The following is a 13,449-nucleotide window of genomic DNA, read 5'->3' on the forward strand; positions in this document are numbered from 1 at the left end:
GCTGAAAGATATTTTGCCAATACATCAACTAGATGAAATATCATAGCATGTAGCCTACAGCAACAAGATCTGAATCTGGAAATCTTGCCTTTGGAGGACTGGTGGTACCAGAGGAATATTCTGACTCAGCTGGAGCAGCTTCTCAGATCTGAAGGAAACTTTGCCCAGTGGGAACTCACAGCAGGTCACAGCTCAGTTTCTCATGAGATTGGCCACATCTGTTCTCTTTTATGCAAGAGAAACACTTCATTAGGGCCCTATGTAACCTTCTGTTGGGCAATACTGGGCACTCCTGGTTTCATCAAAAGATGAATCAGTGGGTTCCATTATTGCTTCATACCTCAACAGTAAAGTTTTGGGTGGGTTCTTGGACAAGAATCTTGGCTCTGAAAGTCATGTTTGATATGGTAGCCTTGGACACAACCATACAATAATTCAAGCACTGCTTACAAAGCACATGTGTTTACTTACATCAACAAGCATAAAATGAAAGCAAACACTTTTGCTATTGTCTAAAATAGAACACCTCAACACTATTAAATCTCTTGGAATTCAGGGGGATCTACATAAATGTACCCCTGCTATGTGACCTAGGAAAATATCTTAAAATCCAGACCTTCCCATGTGTTGTAGAATGGCCCTGTGGAAAAACCTCCTCCAGAATTGAAAGCTGGCTGTTAGGGTCCACCACAGGCCAGTATCCTCGATATTCAGTGGATCGAAGTGCACACATATGGAAGGCAGAACAGAATCTGGCACTTAGTAACATTTAAGTTGCTCTTTTTAAAGGCCATGTTGGTATCTTTTTGAATGTTTCTTATGAATCTAGCAATTTATTTCTTGGCTCTATCACAATCTAGTTTACTCTCCAGAGTAAATTTGAAGTCTGAATGCAGCAGCATTCTGTTACCAATCAGTCTCTCACTACAGAGAAAAGATCTTGGTGCTGAAATAGTTTTGTTTGTTTGTTCCCATTCTTACCTTAATGTAATATTGCTGCTATATTTTGTGTTCCAGAAAGCATCAGGGACTGTGGCTTCATCGCTGTCTCTTTCCACTAAAAGTCCCACACAGATGACACACCCTAGCAGTGCTGGGCCTGAGCTTGGGAACATCTGCCTGTTCCAAAACACAGAGTTCCCACATAACTGCATAATTCGCTGCTATCGAGTTACTGGGCTAGCCACAAATTGACTAATGCAATAGTCATCAAGGATCAGGAGTTTGGAGCATGAGTGCTTGTATTTCAGGGGAGGGTGATCTGTCCTTTAGTATCAAGAGCACTTTATCAACACACAAATGAGAAAAATTCCCCATCTGCCAGACACAAACAGTACAAAAAGAAAAGGGAATCTACATATAGACTTTAATTTGCAGTAATGTACCCTAGACAGGGCCTTCCAAAATCTCCAGTGATGTTTGTACCATGGGTGCTTCCCCAGCTGTGGGGAAAGGCCAAGGATAGGAGAACAGCTGGGACTTAGGACTGCAGAGCTTTGGTTGCCTTACTGTTACTGAGGAATATCATTCTCAGAATGGATATTGCTCCCTCTCCCTTCATGTTTTCAGCATACAAATTAAACAGCAACAGCAGTCAAGAGAAACTCCTTTTCCCCCACATACATCACTGATAAAATAAAACTTTTCTAAGAAATCCTTTCAGTCTTAGAAAACAAAATTAGTCTTTTTTTAAGCTAGAAGGATCTTCCAAGTTGCTCCTTAAATTTCACATGACTCTGGTTATTTCTCATAGTCTTTTAGCAACCAAATTGGCCCATAACCCACAGAGACTATGCTCCATCTATAACAGCAGGTTAGAGGAAAACAGAATTTACAGCTTCAGTAGTTTAAAGTCCTGAACACACTGATGATGTTCTCTTCACCAACTCAGCAATGCTACAAACACTCAGGAAGCAGGGGAATGAGAACAGGCTATATGGCTGCAGCTGTTTGCACCTGACAGTCTCCTACCTTTGTCAGTGTCACATAGAATGCTTTTGGGTTAGAAAGAACCATATTACCTAGTTCAAACCTCCTGCCATGGGCAAAGACACCTTCCACTAGACTAGGCTGTTCAGTGCCCCATCTAAAATTCCTCTGGGCAATGATATATACACCAGCTTGAGTATCTGGTGATGATCTGCAAATGATTGCAGAATAAAAGACAGTCTGATTTCACTGATGGGAAACTAGTAGGGAGAGTTCACTGAAAGTCTGACTGTGCTCTACTAGAGCTGCTAATCCACTCTGTTGTAATCTGTTTCCTGAAAAGAGTTTTCTGAATATTAAACCACAATATCTAAGCTAGAAAGTTATTTTACAATATATCATCCTTCTCTGAATATTGCAATACCAGCAATCGTTCATATTATTTGATTTGCATAGTAATCAGTGAGGAATGTAGTCTTAGAACTTTTTCTCCAGCTGGCTGTTGCATTCACTACATTATTTTATCTTTTTCACATGAAAATTCTTATGATTTCATCAAGAATTAATTTATTGAGTCTGCAACCAAAACTCATCTTAGTGGCATATGTAATAAATTAATTTTGGAAGAATTTTAACACCATTGGACTGCCACTCTCAGGGACAGAGAAGTTTTTATTGCTTGAAGTGAGCAAATAAACACATTAAGCTTCCCCAATCAGGCAGAGACAATAGGACTACAAAGATTTCATGTACTTACTGTGGACTTCATTGAATAGGTTTCTTTCTTTTTAATCCTTCACTGTCTCACAGTTTGCAATTACCTCTGGCTTCTGAGCTTCCACCAAGATACATTTCATATGCCTGTTTATAACCCATTTAGTTATTTGAGCCCCTCAAGCTCCCAGTGCCATAAGCACAGCTCACCTTTCCCCACCCATGTATATATCTACTGATGTTAACTGTTCTCTCTTAATGTCCTGAACATAAATTGAGACTAGAATGTTAAACCAAGTCCCAGAATAGATTGTAGACACACAGTTTCCTTCTGCCTGCTCTGCAAGAGTATAAGCAAGCACTGGTTTTTTTGTGCTTATACTTGAACATGCAGTACAGAATTAATAGATCAGTTTATATTCCTATAGTTCCTGAAAAGAAATTTTTCTTCATGCCACCTGCTTCTTCTGACCTGAAGGGACAATATCCTGGGGAAAACTGTGAAGGAATTCACATGCTAAGCCGAGTGGCATCATTTTGGGCACTGTTTCATTCTTTAGAGCACTGATTATGATGCCATGTACTGTCAGCAATCTCTGAAATTACCATAAAAATCAGAAGGAAACTGATTCAAAGGAGCAAAAGAGGAAATAAAAATAATGGATTGAGTTTCAGAATCCAACCTGGCTCTAAGTAAAAAGCTCCATGGTATCGCCACAAAGCGGTTGAAGGACTTTTTTTTTCTATTATTATTAATAAGGCATTAACTGCATTTTAGTGGGGGGAAAGTAAGAAACAATTTTCCTAATTAGCTCCTATAATGAAAGATAGAAGTGGAAAGGAACCTTATGTATAGCACTGAGATTGAAATTTTGTTAAGTCCTGTTCAGTGGAACTTCCACAGTCAGTATAAGCCATGAGCTAACTTTAATACTACTCACTGTTGCTTTCTCTGTGTATGTATTTAAATGTCTTCTAGTAAAATTGCAAAGCCCAAAGCCACTGGTCAGCATCAGCCAGACTGAAGCAAGAGCTAAATGTCAACCAGCTGCTGAGCTCATAAATGCCTTTCAGGAAAGAAGGCAGAGAAGTAGAGGCTGGATTAGTTGCTATCCAGATGAAAACAAGCAGAATGAGCTTCACCTGTATTGAACAGCAGTTTTAGGGAGGAGCTGCTACTGCATGTCCTTGTGGGCACTAGACCTGACTGAGCCTTGGCTCTTCCTAAACATAAAAGTCTTTCCTTTAGGGTGCCAGACTGCTCTTATTTCAGATTTGAGCTCCCACCCCAATATTAGTGTTGAGAGAGCTCCATATATCAGAAATCCCACAGAACAGTTTAGAGATGAGTTCACCTGTGATCAGGAGGAGGGCAACTCTAAAAGAGCTGTTAAAGAGAAAAATGTTGTTTAAACCAAAAAATGGGGAAAACCTTTCAGTCAGCTTAGCAAATAGTAAGGTATGGGAGAGTTGGCAAAAAAAGAAATCAGTGGAACAGCTCCTACATAACAGCAATTAACTTCTTTAGTTGATTTTACTTGTTAATTTACTCAAGTAGATGGCAAAATATTGTCACTAGAGGTCACATGTGCAGGGGGGATAGGAAAGTGTAAAAGCAGGAGGCAGTTAAATAATAGCAAAAGAGGTGGACACAGTGCCAGGTCCAGCTAATGAAACTGCCTGAATTTATAGCTGGATAAAATATATGAAGTTATGGGTCATTTGAGTTCTCAGGTGACAGGTCAGATCTGTGGAGTGGCAAGCACAGCATCATTACTGCAATAAGCTTTGGCAAACTTGCCTGCCCTTATGTTTAATAACATTTAATTTTATAAACAGTTCTAGATGACAGCAAGTGTCTGTTTAGTCAATTGAATGCACACAAAGGGACTCTGGAGGCTGTATTGCTGGCACTGGGTTGAGGCATTACCGGGTGGGTGGGATATCTCTCCCTCTCCATACATAAAAATTTAGATTTGTGTGTAACTTATGCTCTGGCCCTCTGGGAGCTCAGAGAAAAGCTCTACTGACCTCTGAAATTCTGCTTCTGAGCCAAAATATCTGCACAGCACCTATCTCACATGCAGACCTGTCAGGACTGCCAAAGTGATACTCTCATACCTATCTGAGCACCTCCATCTGAGCAGGACACAGGCTCAGCTAAGGAAGCACCAGGGCTCTTCTCTGCTCTTTGTTTTCCTTTCCTCTGCTGGAGATGTGGATGGCTGTGTTGAACATGGGTGACATCCCAGGGGCACTTTGAGGATTCAGGGTAAAATCTTTGTCCAGAGAAATCAATGGGAGTTTTGCCACTGACTTCGGTGGGGCCAGACTCCATTCATAAAGTGTTGACTGTTTTAATAGATTTACCAGCCCTGCAGGCAGCCCATGCAGAAGTGTAATAGATATTGCACTCCTGCTTCTAGAAAAGAATCCCCTGGCTCAGGCCAAGGTCTGCAGAGAGCAGCCTCCCTGTGCCAAGCCCTTCATCTGGGAAACCTACCAAGCCAGTATTGCACTGTAAGTTTGCAGCAGAGTGGGACTGACTTGTATCTCCACCACAGCAGCATAACCATATGTACTGCCCAGCTCTGGGAAAAGCCAAAAGTCCCATGGAGGTGTAGCCCAGGTGGTTCTGCCTGCAGTGGGCTGGGTCCTCAAGCAATAGCAGCAAGAGTGGACTTTGCCAGCTTGCACCATGGCCAAGCTGGCCCCCAACAGCCTCAGCACAAAGCTGGCTGAAGCCACCATCCAAGCCAGCAGCTGCACAAGCAAAGGGATGGAGCCTGGCTCTATACAGGGCCAAGCCCCTGCTGCACCAGCCAGCACTGCCCCTGTGCTAAAGCTGCAGAGGGACTGTGGTCTGAGTGCTGCCTGCCATGTGTACTGCTCTGGCACTTTGGTCACTTTATTTAAAAAGAAAAAAAGGAGAGAGGGAATCCTGCTCCATTGTCCTACTGCAAGTGGAAAAAGGCTGAAGTAATTCCAACCAAACTCCAAACAGAAACTCCTCTCAGGCGGAGACATTTTTCTGTCAAAAAGCCCTGGGAGAATTTTTACAGCTGAGCAATGAACTCTTGAAACAGAGGTTAAGGACCTCACTAGCTTCAGGCTTTTAATACAAGGAGCAGCAGAGAGCAATGGATACTCTTTAATGTGTAAGAATGTGTCAGACTGATGGGAGGCTGGATGTACTGGGGAAAGGAGCGGGTTAATTACCATAATTTCCCAACAAACATTTCCTAATATTGTCACTTTTTACCCACAAGTTACAATTTCTGTTACTATAGAAGCAAGATGTTGATACTGGATTCATTTTCTGGGTTTTATTCCTTTTTGTCATTTTTCCCATGAACTAATAAGCCACAGTGGATTTGAAAGTATGAGCAAATGTGAACACTATACAAAGCACTTTTATGTTCTATTGACATTTTCTTCCCACCCTAATAATTTAGAGCTGTTAACGTTAAAAAAAAATTAAGATGATCATACTTCCCATCACTTTCATTTCCCATGTTTATGAAGGAAGAATTGTGAGTAATTTCTCATAGTTATTGTTTGCAGCACAACACATGGTCTCAATTACTGAGATGAGAAACACAGAGAGGGTATTGGTGAGGATAAATGATTTATCTGTGTGTTTCATTCAAAATTCGTTTTCCATGCCATAGTTTATATTACTTTGATCAACATCATCTTTCTTATTTGACTTTATAAACATAATTCAACTGTTCTGAGCAGGACCCTGGGTCACGAGAGATCAGTCTGTTGACATATTTCTGGAGCAGTGAAGCATAAGCACAGTGATCCTTCACCAAAACTACTTTCTGATAAAGGTATCTACCAAAGAAGGGCAGATCTGGACAAATCTAGAGTAATGGAACACAAAATAACCCTTGGATTTGACTTTTGTTCTCATTTCCAAGTAAATAAAAAGAGACAACAGTTAGTGTCAGGATCCATTGCCACATAGAACATAATTCCCTGCATTAATATATATTTTCTTTCTGGCACTTGGAGGTCCTTCACTCACTTTTGCACTACTGCCTTGAAAATGCCATTTCTGCGTTAATGACCAGAGTTGGTGCAGGCCCATGGCTGAAGTCTCTGCATGGGAGCTGTGTCCAGGCAGCTCTGTGACAGCCTTGGGGCACTTTGCTCCTGCTGCTCAAGCAGAGGCAGGTACCATTGCCATGTGACTGTGCTGAACCAGCACATGCTGTAGAGAGGCAGCTTTAGCACAGGTCACAGCAGCTGGGATGTGTCAGAATAAGTGGATTTGTTATTCAGGGCTTGATTGTTGCAGCAGATTTGAAGAGTGTGTCTGGCTGAGACGGGCTGGTGGCACTGCTGAGAGTGGCAGCAAATAACGTTTGGTTAATTGCAGATTTTTCAGGGTGGGATTTCAGCTGACACCAAATACAGCATTACTTTCTTATTTTCTTACCCTGCCTTCCCAGCTGGTGCTCAAAGACAATGTTCAGCTGCTTCTCTTGTAGGACTGCTCTTTGTTAGAGATCATGTAGGACATGAGATATTTAATGCTTAGGGGGTTGATGGGGAGGTCCCCCTGCATAAATCCTTTACCAATTCTCTATTTTTTAAATAAATTCCAGGCTGGTCTGTGGGGAACTCAAGACTGTGCTGTTTGTTAGCACAAATGAGCCCAACACAAATAGTTGGTCTTTTTGACCAGAGGGTTGTGCAACTCCACCAAACTTGGCCATCAACCCAGGCCTGGCAGTCACTTTGGGACCCACAATTTCCTCCCATGGTTTTATCTGTGCTGCAGAAAACACTTTTGTTCCCAGCATATTTTGGGATGTAGGAGTGTGGAGTTTGCCTACGTATGGGTCACAACATGATCTTTAGTAAAGTCAGTCTCCTAAATGACATAATCATATTATAGGGCAAATGTATAACAGACAAATTCACACAGAGTTCTTTGTCAAAGAGTAAACTTTTGAATTACAGTTCTGCTTCCTGGCTCCTTACCATTGCTCTGAGCACATGTGTAGTGGATTTTCTCAGCCTTTTTTTCTCCCTTCCATTGCTGGGTGCTGCTTTCTGTCTTAAATCGTGAAACACACAGCTGATACATGGTTTAAAGATAAAGACCAGGTCTCTTCAGGACCTCCAGCCATCCTTCACTGAAATGTTTCCATGCCATACAGCAGCTGTCATGGCCTGAGACTCCACCTGAGATTCTCCAGATTTGGCCTCAGTTGTGTCATGCCACAGTTGTACCCCAACAGCAGAATCTGTTGCTGATCTAAGACACAACAGCATCTCACTTCTGTGGAGCTTTGATGTAAGAGTTCTACTAACAGAGGATCTCTGAGCTTTCCATCCTTTGTTGTGGCTACTTCTCCCCAGTGCTGTGAGGACACTGGGAACTTGAAAAAGTACTGGGACATCTTTCTGAAAGCATATGTGAAAAATGGAGGCAAAAACATTATAGCAAAAAGATTGCTGTGAAGGGAGTTCATGCCTTTGGCAAATACAATTTAAACATACGGAGTGGGAAATGTGTTAAATTCTGTTAAACCTGTCTTGATCACTTACCTTTTTGTCTTCAATTCAGTAAGGAATTATCTTTAAGGGCTTATTAATCTGCACATAATACTTGCTAAAGTCTCATAATGATCTGGACCTGGTGGGCCTTCCTGAGGCTTTTTTCTTTGGTTCATTTGGTAACTTCTTACCAGCCAAAGCCCTGTGTACTGCCTTGCAGTCACTCCTGAAGTGCTGGTTGGCTCAGGAGCATCAGTCCCAGGGAAGGCTTTGCATTAAGGCTGGCAGCCTTGTGCAGCTGAATAGCACAAAGGCAGATGGCTGGTGATGCATGTCAGAAAGCCTTCTGAGCAGCTGCCCTGCAGAGCCAGTGCTACAGTGTTCATTCCCCTTCTCCTCTCTTCCAGTTTCCTGTTGTTTCAGCTTTGCTCTGATGTGAATAGAGACTGGTCCCTTCATATTCCTTGTCTGCTCTGCACTGACACCTTCCTCCTCTCTTCCTCCCCATCCCTTCTATCACAGGTTTCTCAAAACAGTAGCAACTTGTGCTATCACCTTCTCTGGACCCTCCACTTACATTACCAGTTCATATTCTGCCTGATTTTTGACTCCAGCTCCTGCTCAAATATTTTCCATCTACAGCTTACATTTGATGCAAAACAAATTTTGTGATAAAGGGGTTTAAATTTTTTTAAAACATACTTATTTTATTTTAAAAGGCAACTTTGTATCAGAAGATTCCTTTAAAATGACTGAATGAATCTAAAGAAATCTGCATTGACAAGTGTTTTCAGCTCTGTTCCATCTTTAAGGTATCTGTGCTATGGCAGAGTTGGCAGCACTGAGAAGCTGAGACCCATAATCATGTTGGGCACCTCTCGACTGAGGGAACTGGCACCACATCACTGTGAATCTGCATTTCAGGTAGGAAGTCCATTTCCCCACTATATGCCTGGATGTGAGCCATGTTTAAATGCAATATGGGGATAAGACTACTGGTCTCATCTCCTACCTAAACTTACTCATTAATCACCTTGTTAGCTGAATTTACTTCTCAAAATGCAAACATACATTAAGGATTGGATCAAAGCCAAACTTGAAGTCAGTGCACTCCAGGCTTGGAAATTGCACATGCAACTTCAACTTAAGAATCTGGGGAAGACTTAATTGGATGGTTTAGTGGAGCAGCACAACAAACCAGACCATGCACAGCATCACCTGCAGTGGGGGAACAGATCTCAATGCTGATACAGCATAACAGGCATGTGCTCACGGCAGGGCTTTGGGGTCCCACACTGTAAACCAGCTCCTGCGTGACTTGTCTTGAGACTCACCTCTTAGCTGTGATTGTTTTGTTTTTATGGTCTAAACTCAGAATCAAAGTGAAACTCAGCCAAAGTGCCAAGATTTCCTGGTTACAGGTTGAAACCAAGCAAAGAGTCCATGGTTGGTATGGTTTCAACCTAAAACAATAAATCATTTTTTATTCACCTAAAGTTTATTCCAAATTTACTCAAAACTTGGCCTAGATTTGCCTGAAACTTGGCCTATTATTCCTTGAAACTGAGCCCAGCTTCAGAGAGGCTCATGAACCTCCACAAACCTGGCCCAAGACTTGAGTTTGTAATGAAACCCAAAACCAGGGGAGTTTCACCTGATTTGGGTTGGGTTATAGACATTTCTCACAGCTCTAGTATTTATTATGATTATAATAGCAACACATTTATACAGAGCTGCAAGCACTTACAGAGAAGTCCAGACAGCTTTCCTACCTGTCTGACCTCACCAGCTCAATCATATACTGGACTGGAGCTACAGTCCAAGTCAGCCCCAGATGGGCTGCTTAAAAAAATTATTTCTCCTGGGTTGTCAAAGACCCCCCCAAAAAATATCACCCTGAAGCACCTCACACAGAAATTACAGGGATAAAGAATCAACCTCCAAAGAAAACTAAGCAGTAGCCCTGTTTTCTGGGCTGGTTCATCCAGCAGCCTGAGAGGTAAGCCAGGAAGGCTGGCAGAGACAAGGTCCTGCTCACCAGCAGTGTCAGTTTTGATTATCTCCATGCAGCCTGCTGGTCTGGATGCTTACCAAAAATCTTTTTTTGCAGTAAATTGCCAAAAACTGATACTTTTTTGGTTTGTTGTTTTTTTTTTTAAAAAACGGGTGAGGCTGCACCTGCACCATCCTGGGTGGGGTACCTATGGGAAGAGACTCTCCAGGAGCTCCATGCTAGGGCACAGGGTCATGCTCCTGACTTTTCTCTGAAGAGTGTGGGGAGTGGCCAGGGCTCCAGCAGACTCCTGAGATGCATTTTAGTGGAGAGGGGCAGTTCCCATGACTTTATATCAGCTGGGGCTGTCATGGCTGAAGGGCCCCTGTGGCTTCTTGTCCTCCTCTCCAGGGACACCTCAGTAGTTTGGAGTTACTCCTGGCAGAAGGGCCATTGCCTGCGAGCTCTCCCAAACCAAAACATCTGGTTCTCAGTTCCTGTCCTGTAAAACAAGGATGACAAACACATCCCAACCTCACAAGGGTGTAGTAAGGAACATCCTACAGCCCTGGGAGCCATAGAGAAGCTCATAAACAAACAAACCTGCAGATGTGAGAGCCAAACCAGGGAGAGGCTGGGACAGCTCTGCTGCCACGTGCAAGGGAAAGGTCCAGCCCAAGAAAGGGGAAAAGCCCTTCCTGGGTACTTAACAAAGACTTTCCACAGCATGACTTTGGCCTGGAAGTACTGAGATAAACGGTATCTGTCTAGACTCTCCAGAAAAAACCACCTACAGTTCTATGTGCACAAATGGGCACATGTCTAAGCAGGCTGAGGATTTGGCTGTACACAAGCAAGCAGCAATGGCACATGCTGGACTGGCTGGCACCAGCACCAGGCTGCAGACGAGCTTTGCCAGCAACTCCCACTAGTCAGGCAGCCTGGGGCTCCACAAACACTTCCTGTTGCATGGCACAGTAGAAATAGAAAGGAGATCTCAAAACACAAAAACAAACACTTTGTTGGCCTCTTTGGCCCCAAGGTTCCTCTCCTGAACTCAATGGGAAGCCCATAACTGAGAAATTGGCTTGGGTGTGATATTCCTCAAAAGCATTTGTTATGAGGGTGTGAAATACTTGGCAAGTTTTAAGGACAACAGAAGCAGATTGCTGGAATTTGTCAGAGCTGAAGTCATCAACATCTTCAACATTTTTGCTGCACAGAAAGAGGGTCTCATCTTCAGGCAAACCAGAGCACACAGCCCACTCCAGAGGGACCAGACTTCAAAGTCTCCAGGAGCAGCACCAGCCTTGGAGAAGTGCTCGCTGAATGGGCCTGCAAACAGAACCCTGCTGCCGACCACTGCCACCAGCCTGGCACCAGCAGTGCCTCTGCCTGCTCCAAGAGCAGCCTGGGCATGTCCACCTCTGTGAGGACAGCTGCTGGCCCCTGCTCCACCTGTCTGGGGACCTGCAAGGAGCAACTCAGAGGCACAAAGCACCAGGGATTGTGCAGAACCAGCACATGTGAGTGAAACAGAACATGCATTGAGGCGCTTTGGGCCACTGAATTACTGCAGCATTCTGCCCTCTCCCTATTGCTTCCCCTTTTGTTTCTACTGCAACCTCTACAATGATTCACATTTTCATTGGTGTAAATGATGGCATACTTTGCCCCAAATCACACCTGTCTGGTTGCCTAAGTTTTCACAGCATCCTGAACCAGCACAATCCTGCAGGTTACTGGGACACCCCAGACCCGTGGTGCCGATGGGGTCTGCACACAGAGCCCTCCACTCAGCTCTGTGTAACCACAGGAGCTCACACAGGGGCTGCACAGTTCTCTGCAGGCATCCAACATGCTCAGGCCACAGGCAACACTAGAAGCTCTGGGATTTTCTGAACACAGGGTTTTGGCCAAGTGCTATTCTGCCAAGATTGTGATAACATGAGGGCTTACTCTGGGCAAATACTCTGGTAGGACATTGCCAACCCAGATTTACTGGATTAATCTGGTGTACATCATATCTTGGCCATAGCTTCTGGCCACTCCTGCAAGCAGAAAAGCTGCAAGATTTGCTCTGGGAGGAGATCCTGGGTTCAGATGTTGCAGTTTTTTGAAACCAGTGTGTCCCAGTAGCTCCTGTCCTACCTGGCACAGGGCAGCTGGGGAGCACTGAGAGGGGTGCACAGCTCCTGCAGCTCCAGCTTCATCTAATGCTGAACTCTGACTTCCCTTCTATAACTGAAAAGACAAAATTTTCTCATAACAGTGAAGTAAGAGAAGCTCTCTCCTCTTTATCTGGTGCCTTCTTAGAAAGTAGCAGCACAACATAAGCAGTTAACCTTGCTAATTTGGACAGGGACCTCCAGATCCACAAGAGAACTGTGAGGCTTTAATAGTTCAAGTGGCCACTTCTTCATAGACAACATCAATTTTTTAAAAGTGGTTAGAAAGCTTTTGCAATGCCAGTGCCACCACCACCAGCTTGGGCTAGGGCAGCAGGTTTGGTGCCTTGTGATTCACTTACCTGTTGTGGTGCTGCTGGCAGAGACTGGCTGTGCCAAACTTGGGCCTAGGAAGGTACAGGCAGCTGCTGGACACGAACTGTGGCGTCTTGCTCTCCAAACAGCTCAGGCCTCTCTGTGCTGAGGAGTCTTGACCTGATTAGCTCTTCCAAAGCACAAAGCTGAACTTGAATCACAGCATAGAATATTTATATTAGAGAAAACCTGAGTATGACCCTTCAAGACCTGCCATAAGAAAGCAAATACTTGGGGTTCTTTGAAAGTCAGCTTAAAAGAGAGACTGTGGAAACAGTGGTGTTCTGCCAAAATACACGTGGGCTGTCAAGTTTACAAGATACTGTTACAACACACAATAAGAGAATGATTTGCTGTGTACAGTAACAAGCCATCTTTGTTAAACTGTTAACCAAAAATTAGATTTATTATCCATGCAATCATCCATGCAGAGTCATATGCACAATGCAGCGGAGGGAGCCACACTTATTTCAAATAATTAAGCATTTTGCTATTTCCTTTAATTTGAAAAATATCCTTTAATTGCAAAAGGATACACATTTAGAAAGACCTCTGCTTCAGTCTGTCTAGTGCTTAGAGTCATTCTGGGGTCCCACTATTGAATGAAATACAGCAGATTACTTCAAAATCACACTGCAAGTTACAAACCACTTTTTAATTGCAGGTTTTGTGCAATGTTATTGTGCAACCTTTGTGCTTCACTGAGATGGCAAGGAAGCTGCAGAAATTCAAACTAATGGAAATAATCATACACAT

Source organism: Parus major, chromosome 10, assembly GCF_001522545.3.
Source record: "Parus major isolate Abel chromosome 10, Parus_major1.1, whole genome shotgun sequence".
Lineage (NCBI taxonomy): Eukaryota > Metazoa > Chordata > Aves > Passeriformes > Paridae > Parus > Parus major.